Source organism: Oncorhynchus keta, unplaced genomic scaffold (assembly GCF_023373465.1).
Source record: "Oncorhynchus keta strain PuntledgeMale-10-30-2019 unplaced genomic scaffold, Oket_V2 Un_contig_4651_pilon_pilon, whole genome shotgun sequence".
NCBI lineage: Eukaryota > Metazoa > Chordata > Actinopteri > Salmoniformes > Salmonidae > Oncorhynchus > Oncorhynchus keta.
In genome coordinates this window covers 3,674-12,646 of record NW_026287885.1, presented here as the reverse complement: position 1 = coordinate 12,646, position 8,973 = coordinate 3,674, and the positions used below count along the sequence as shown (strand labels likewise).

General features: G+C 40.6%; 2 long non-coding RNA genes across 30 annotated transcripts; one reads left to right on the top strand and one right to left on the bottom strand.

The window, feature by feature from the left end:
• Nucleotides 1-958: 958 nt before the first annotated feature.
• LOC127924855 (uncharacterized) lies at nt 959-4,098 on the bottom strand. The gene is made up of 3 exons (XR_008119061.1): nt 3,647-4,098; nt 3,314-3,444; nt 959-1,139 (listed from the first exon to the last, which is right to left on the bottom strand). It is a non-coding gene; the product is annotated as an uncharacterized LOC127924855 (long non-coding RNA).
• LOC127924856 (uncharacterized) lies at nt 3,933-6,290 on the top strand. Of its 29 annotated transcripts, none has more exons than XR_008119084.1 (5): nt 4,008-4,115; nt 4,234-5,000; nt 5,060-5,118; nt 5,237-5,708; nt 5,768-6,289. It is a non-coding gene; the product is annotated as an uncharacterized LOC127924856 (long non-coding RNA). The 29 variants fall into 29 exon arrangements; XR_008119082.1 differs by having other exon boundaries at nt 5,178-5,708; XR_008119077.1 differs by having other exon boundaries at nt 3,933-4,056; nt 4,175-4,292; nt 4,352-5,708.
• Nucleotides 6,291-8,973: the final 2,683 nt, after the last annotated feature.

The following is an 8,973-nucleotide window of genomic DNA, read 5'->3' as shown; positions in this document are numbered from 1 at the left end:
CACCCTGTAAAACAACACATTACAGACCTGACCCTGTAAAACAACACATTACAGACAGGACTGACCCTGTAAAACAACACATTACAGACAGGACTGACCCTGTAAAAACAACACATTACAGACAGGACTGACCCTGTAAAACAACACATTACAGACAGGACTGACCCTGTAAAACAACACATTACAGACAGGACTGACCCTGTAAAACAACACATTACAGACAGGACTGACCCTGTAAAACAACACATTACAGACAGGACCCGACCCTGTAAAACAACACATTACAGACAGGACCGACCCTGTAAAACAACACATTACAGACAGGACCCCTGTAAAACAACACATTACAGACAGGACTGACCCTGTAAAACTGTAAAACAACACATTACAGACAGGACTGACCCTGTAAAAACACACATACAGGACCGACCCTGTAAAAACAACACATTACAGACAGGACTGACCCTGTAAACAACACATTACAGACAGGACTGACCCTGTAAAACAACACATTACAGACAGGACCGACCCTGTAAAACAACACATTACAGACAGGACTGACCCTGTGAAAACAACACATTACAGACAGGACTGACCCTGTAAAACAACACATTACAGACAGGACTGACCCTGTAAAACAACACATTACAGACAGGACTGACCCTGTAAAACAACAGCACTGACCCTGTCTCTAAAACAACACATTACAGACAGAGGAGGACTATGTAAAACAACACATTAATATTATATGACAGTACCCTGTAAAACAACAGCACTGCCTCTCTATAACAGAGGAGGTATATTAATATTATATGACAGTACTGATAACGAGGAGGTATATTAATATTATATGACTCTATCTCTATAACAGAGGAGGTATATTAATATTATATGACAGTACTGACGTCTCTATAACAGAGGAGGTATATTAATATTATATGACAGTACTGACATATTTCTCCAGAGTTTTCTCTCTCTCCTGAGGCTCCTCGAGGGGCGGGGCACACATGTCGGAGATGGAGACGCCACTGCACGTGCTCAGAGCGATCAGGAAGACCACACGACCTTTTCCCTCTTTCAGAAACCGCGTGAACAGCTGAGACTGGTTGGGTAGAACACTGGACAGGTCCACCTCACACCTGATACAAACAGAACAGAACACACAATGACAGGACACACAGAGACAGAACACACAGAGACACACAGAGACAGGACACACAGAGACAGAACACACAATGACAGGACACACAGAGACAGAACACACAGAGACAGGACACACAGAGACAGAACACACAGAGACAGGACACACAGAGACAGAACACACAGAGACCGAACACACAGAGACACACAGAGACAGGACACACAGAGACAGAACACACAGAGACAGAACACACAGAGACAGAACACACAGAGACAGGACACACAGAGACAGAACACACAGAGACAGAACACACAGAGACAGAACACACAGAGACAGGACACACAGAGACAGAACACACAGAGACAGGACACACAGAGACAGGACACACAGGACAGGACACAGAGACAGGACACACAGAGACAGGACACACAATGACAGGACACACAGAGACAGAACACACAGAGACAGAACACACAGAGAGAGAACACACAGAGACAGGACACACAATGACAGGACACACAGAGACAGGACACACAATGACAGGACACACAGAGACAGAACACACAGAGACACACAGAGACACACAGAGACACACAGAGACAGAACACAGAACAGAACACACAGAGACAGAACACACAGAGACAGGACACACAGAGACAGGACACACAGAGACAGAACACACAATGACAGGACACACAGAGACAGGACACACAATGACAGGACACACAGAGACAGAACACACAGAGACACACAGAGACACACAGAGACACACAGAGACAGGACACACAGAGACAGAACACACAGAGACAGGACACACAGAGACAGAACACACAGAGACAGGACACACAGAGACAGAACACACAGAGACAGGACACACAGAGACAGAACACACAGAGACAGAACACACACATCAACAATATGAGGCCGTATGGTTTGGTTCAAACAAGGAGGAAAGGTTCGTCTTATGCATTTGCAAGGAAAAGAGACTATAAAGTTGATGGCTGAAAGACAGACAAATCAGTGGTATCATTCATTTGACATCACAATGATTCTACAGAGATCCAGAATGACCATGTTGGAACTAAAGAGATCCAGAATGACCATGTTGTAACTAAAGGGATCCAGAATGACCCATGTTGTAACTACAGAGATCCAGAATGACCCATGTTGTAACTACAGAGATCCAGAATGACCCATGTTGTAACTAAAGAGATCCAGAATGAGCCATGTTGTAACTACAGAGATCCAGAATGACCATGTTGTAACTACAGAGATCCAGAATGACCATGTTGTAACTACAGAGATCCAGAATGACCATGTTGTAACTACAGAGATCCAGAATGACCATGTTGTAACTACAGAGATCCAGAATGACCATGTTGTAACTACAGAGATCCAGAATGACCATGTTGTAACTACAGAGATCCAGAATGACCCATGTTGTAACTACAGAGATCCAGAATGACCATGTTGTAACTACAGAGATCCAGAATGACCATGTTGTAACTACAGAGATCCAGAATGACCATGTTGTAACTACAGAGATCCAGAATGACCATGTTGTAACTAAAGGGATCCAGAATGACCATGTTGTAACTACAGAGATCCAGAATGACCATGTTGTAACTACAGAGATCCAGAATGACCATGTTGTAACTACAGAGATCTAGAATGACCATGTTGTAACTACAGAGATCCAGAATGACCATGTTGTAACTACAGAGATCCAGAATGACCATGTTGTAACTACAGAGATCCAGAATGACCATGTTGTAACTAAAGGGATCCAGAATGACCATGTTGTAACTACAGAGATCCAGAATGACCATGTAGTAACTACGGAGATCCAGAATGACCATGTTGTAACTACAGAGATCCAGAATGACCATGTTGTAACTACAGAGATCCAGAATGACCATGTTGTAACTACAGAGATCCAGAATGACCATGTTGTAACTACAGAGATCCAGAATGACCATGTTGTAACTACAGAGATCCAGAATGACCATGTTGTAACTACAGAGATCCAGAATGACCATGTTGTAACTAAAGAGATCCAGAATGAGCCATGTTGTAACTACAGAGATCCAGAATGACCATGTTGTAACTACAGAGATCCAGAATGACCATGTTGTAACTACAGAGATCCAGAATGACCATGTTGTAACTCACATGCCGTAACACTCCTCATATTTGCGTCCCTCTTTGTTCCAGACCTCTATCTCCAGCACCCCAGGACCCTCCGGGAACCGGTTGAAGTCAAACCTCTCCCTCCACTGGGGGTTGGCCTTCTTGGGCTGGTTCTGAAGATAGGAGGGGAGAGAGGACTTAGAGGTGGAGGGAGAGTGTGTGTGTGTGTATGTGTGTGTGTGTCCATATGTGTGTGTGTGTGTCCATATGTGTGTGTGTGTGTGTGTGTGTGTGTGTGTGTGTGTGTGTGTGTGTGTGTGTGTGTGTGTGTGTGTTGTGTATGAGTGTGTGTGTCCATATGTGTGCAACTCCTACCCTGCTCTTGTATCTCTGCTCCCCCAGTCTGAACCGAACAAACAGCTCTCCAGGTCCGTCCTCTGGCAGGTCCTGTCCCTCCACCAGGGTCACCCCCACGACACCTGACCACAGCTGAGACTTCCTCAGAGACTCTGATAGACGACCACTCTGGGCCAGCGGAGACTGGCGGGAGGAGGAGGAGAGGACAGTCAGTTCTATCGATAACCTGTTCAAATACCATGTTATATCCCCACTACTGTTATCATGCTACGCTATCACTATACACTGTGTTATAACAGATAAACACCAGGTAAATGGATTTCAAATGAGCCATGCTATATCACCATTATAAACACAGATAAACATGAGGTAGATGGATTTCAAATGAGCCATGCTATATCACCATTATAAACACAGATAAACACCAGGTAAATGGATTTCAAATGAGCCATGCTATATCACCATTATAAACACAGATAAACACCAGGTAAATAGATTTCAAATGAGTCATGCTATATCACCATTATAAACACAGATAAACACCAGGTAAATGGATTTCAAATGAGCCATGTTATATCACCATTATAAACACAGATAAATACCAGGTAAATAGATTTCAAATGAGCCATGCTATATCACCATTATAAACACAGATAAACACCAGGTAAATAGATTTCAAATGAGTCATGCTATATCACCATTATAAACACAGATAAACACCAGGTAAATGGATTTCAAATGAGCCATGTTATATCACCATTATAAACACAGATAAATACCAGGTAAATGGATTTCAAATGAGCCATGCTATATCACCATTATAAACACAGATAAATACCAGGTAAATGGATTTCAAATGAGCCATGCTATATCACCATTATAAACACAGATAAACACCAGGTAAATAGATTTCAAATGAGCCATGCTATATCACCATTATAAACACAGATAAACACCAGGTAAATGGATTTCAAATGAGCCATGCTATATCACCATTATAAACACAGATAAATACCAGGTACATGGATTTCAAATGAGCCATGCTATATCACCATTATAAACACAGATAAACACCAGGTAAATGGATTTCAAATGAGCCATGCTATATCACCATTATAAACACAGATAAACACCAGGTAAATGGATTTCAAATGAGCCATGCTATATCACCATTATAAACACAGATAAACACCAGGTAAATGGATTTCAAATGAGCCATGCTATATCACCATTATAAACACAGATAAACACCAGGTAAATGGATTTCAAATGAGCCATGCTATATCACCATTATAAACACAGATAAACATGAGGTAGATGGATTTCAAATGAGCCATGCTATATCACCATTATAAACACAGATAAACACCAGGTAAATGGATTTCAAATGAGCCATGTTATATCACCATTATAAACACAGATAAACACCAGGTAAATGGATTTCAAATGAGCCATGCTATATCACCATTATAAACACAGATAAACACCAGGTAAATGGATTTCAAATGAGCCATGTTATATCACCATTATAAACACAGATAAATACCAGGTAAATGGATTTCAAATGAGCCATGCTATATCACCATTATAAACACAGATAAATACCAGGTAAATGGATTTCAAATGAGCCATGCTATATCACCATTATAAACACAGATAAACACCAGGTAAATAGATTTCAAATGAGCCATGCTATATCACCATTATAAACACAGATAAACACCAGGTAAATGGATTTCAAATGAGCCATGCTATATCACCATTATAAACACAGATAAACACCAGGTAAATGGATTTCAAATGAGCCATGCTATATCACCATTATAAACACAGATAAACACCAGGTAAATGGATTTCAAATGAGCCATGCTATATCACCATTATAAACACAGATAAACACCAGGTAAATGGATTTCAAATGAGCCATGCTATATCACCATTATAAACACAGATAAACACCAGGTAAATGGATTTCAAATGAGCCATGCTATATCACCATTATAAACACAGATAAACACCAGGTAAATGGATTTCAAATGAGCCATGCTATATCACCATTATAAACACAGATAAACACCAGGTAAATGGATTTCAAATGAGCCATGCTATATCACCATTATAAACACAGATAAACACTAGGTAAATGGATTTCAAATGAGCCATGCTATATCACCATTATAAACACAGATAAACACCAGGTAAATGGATTTCAAATGAGCCATGCTATATCACCATTATAAACACAGATAAACACCAGGTAAATAGATTTCAAATGAGCTGAACACTGGAAAACAATATTTCTGAATACTATTTGTATAATCTTGACACTTACTACAACAATATGTCCAGGCATATTGGTCCCCTTTAATAAGACTAACAGCAGCCAGTGAAGGACTTCCATCAATCAGACAGACAGAAGACTAGTGTTCTGACTTCAGCAACCAAAATAGCACCCTATTCCCTACGCAGTGTACAGTATATTCCCCTTAGTGCTCTGGTCTAAAGTAGTGCACTATATAGAGAATAGGGTGGCATAGTGCTCTGGTCTAAAGTAGTGCACTATATAGGGAATAGGGTGGCATAGTGCTCTGGTCTAAAGTAGTGTACAGTATATTCCCCTTAGTGCTCTGGTCTAAAGTAGTGCACTATATAGGGAATAGGGTGGCATAGTGCTCTGGTCTAAAGTAGTGCACTATATAGGGAATATGGTGGCATAGTGCTCTGGTCTAAAGTAGTGTACTATATAGGGAATAGGGTGCCATAGTGCTCTGGTCTAAAGTAGTGTACTATATAGGGAATAGGGTGCCATAGTGCTCTGGTCTAAAGTAGTGTACTATATAGGGAATAGGGTGCCATAGTGCTCTGGTCTAAAGTAGTGCACTATATAGGGAATAGGGTGCCATAGTGCTCTGGTCTAAAGTAGTGCACTATATAGGGAATATGGTGCCATAGGGCTCTGGTCTAAAGTAGTACACTATATAGGGAATAGGGTGCCATAGTGCTCTGGTCTAAAGTAGTGCACTATATAGGGAATAGGGTGGCATAGTGCTCTGGTCTAAAGTAGTGCACTATATAGGGAATAGGGTGGCATAGTACTCTGGTCTAAAGTAGTGTACTATATAGGGAATAGGGAGCCATTCGTGGCGCACACTAAGACTCATCTGCTCTAAGATAATTAGGTGAGCTTACATCAAGAGAAAACTGACAGAGAAATACATTAAGCTCCTATTCAGTTCACTGGATTAGCTGTGACACAAATTGCACCCTATTCTCGTGTAGTGCACTACTTTAGACCAGGTAGGGAATAGGGTGCCATTATGGACGAGGACCCTGTCTCAGAGCAATCATCTTCCGGCTGTACCGGAGCTTAATAAAACATGCTGTTTAAATCTGTTTCATACGGTATGCAAACAGCGGAGGACGACACACTGCAAAGACATAGAACCAACCTGCTACACTTTAACACCATCAAATCAAACACATCATTTATTTAACAGAGATTATTAGCAGGGATGTGTGGCAGGAACTCATTATAAAACACTGAATGGGTTCTTGGTGGTATACTGCCCTCTAGTGGAGAAAGACCAATGTCCAGCTTCATGGGACTGATTCGGTCCATACAAATGAATTGTTTCAATGAAAAACTGTTTTGGATCCTGATTAAATAGTGGTGTCAGTATACTAGAGTGGATCCTGATCAAATAGTGGTGTCAGTACACTAGAGTGGATCCTGATTAAATAGTGGTGTCAGTACACTAGAGTGGATCCTGATTAAATAGTGGTGTCAGTATACTAGAGTGGATCCTGATTAAATAGTGGTGTCAGTACACTAGAGTGGATCCTGATTAAATAGTGGTGTCAGTATACTAGAGTGGATCCTGATTAAATAGTGGTGTCAGTATACTAGAGTGGATCCTGATTAAATAGTGGTGTCAGTATACTAGAGTGGATCCTGATTAAATAGTGGTGTCAGTATACTAGAGTGGATCCTGATTAAATAGTGGTGTCAGTATACTAGAGTGGATCTTGATTAAATAGTGGTGTCAGTATACTAGAGTGGATCCTGATTAAATAGTGGTGTCAGTATACTAGAGTGGATCCTGATTAAATAGTGGTGTCAGTATACTAGAGTGGATCCTGATTAAATAGTGGTGTCAGTATACTAGAGTGGATCCTGATTAAATAGTGGTGTCAGTATACTAGAGTGGATCCTGATTAAATAGTGGTGTCAGTATACTAGAGTGGATCCTGATTAAATAGTGGTGTCAGTATACTAGAGTGGATCCTGATTAAATAGTGGTGTCAGTATACTAGAGTGGATCCTTATTAAATAGTGGTGTCAGTATACTAGAGTGGATCCTGATTAAATAGTGGTGTCAGTATACTAGAGTGGATCCTGATTAAATAGTGGTGTCAGTATACTAGAGTGGATCCTGATTAAATAGTGGTGTCAGTACACTAGAGTGGATCCTGATTAAATAGTGGTGTCAGTATACTAGAGTGGATCCTGATTAAATAGTGGTGTCAGTATACTAGAGTGGATCCTGATTAAATAGTGGTGTCAGTATACTAGAGTGGATCCTGATTAAATAGTGGTGTCAGTATACTAGAGTGGATCCTGATTAAATAGTGGTGTCAGTACACTAGAGTGGATCCTGATTAAATAGTGGTGTCAGTACACTAGAGTGGATCCTGATTAAATAGTGGTGTCAGAACACTAGAGTGGATCCTGATTAAATAGTGGTGTCACTACACTAGAGTGGATCCTTAGTGATTAAATAGTGGTGTCAGTATACTAGAGTGGATCCTGATTAAATAGTGGTGTCAGTACACTAGAGTGGATCCTGATTAAATAGTGGTGTCAGTACACTAGAGTGGATCCTGATTAAATAGTGGTGTCAGTATACTAGAGTGGATCCTGATTAAATAGTGGTGTCAGTTTACTAGAGTGTATCCTGATTAAATAGTGGTGTCAGCACACTAGAGTGGATCCTGATTAAATAGTGGTGTCAGCACACTAGAGTGGATCCTGATTAAATAGTAGTGTCAGTACACTAGAGTGGATCCTTAGTGATTAAATATGTGTCAGTACACTAGAGTGGATCCTGATTAAATAGTGGTGTCAGCACACTAGAGTGGATCCTGATTAAATAGTGGTGTCAGTACACTAGAGTGGATCCTGATTAAATAGTGGTGTCAGTACACTAGAGTGGATCCTAAGTGATTAAATAGCGGTGTCAGTACACTAGAGTGGATCCTGATTAAATAGTGGTGTCAGTACACTAGAGTGGATCCTGATTTAATAGTGGTGTCAGTACACTAGAGTGGATCCTGATTAAATAGTA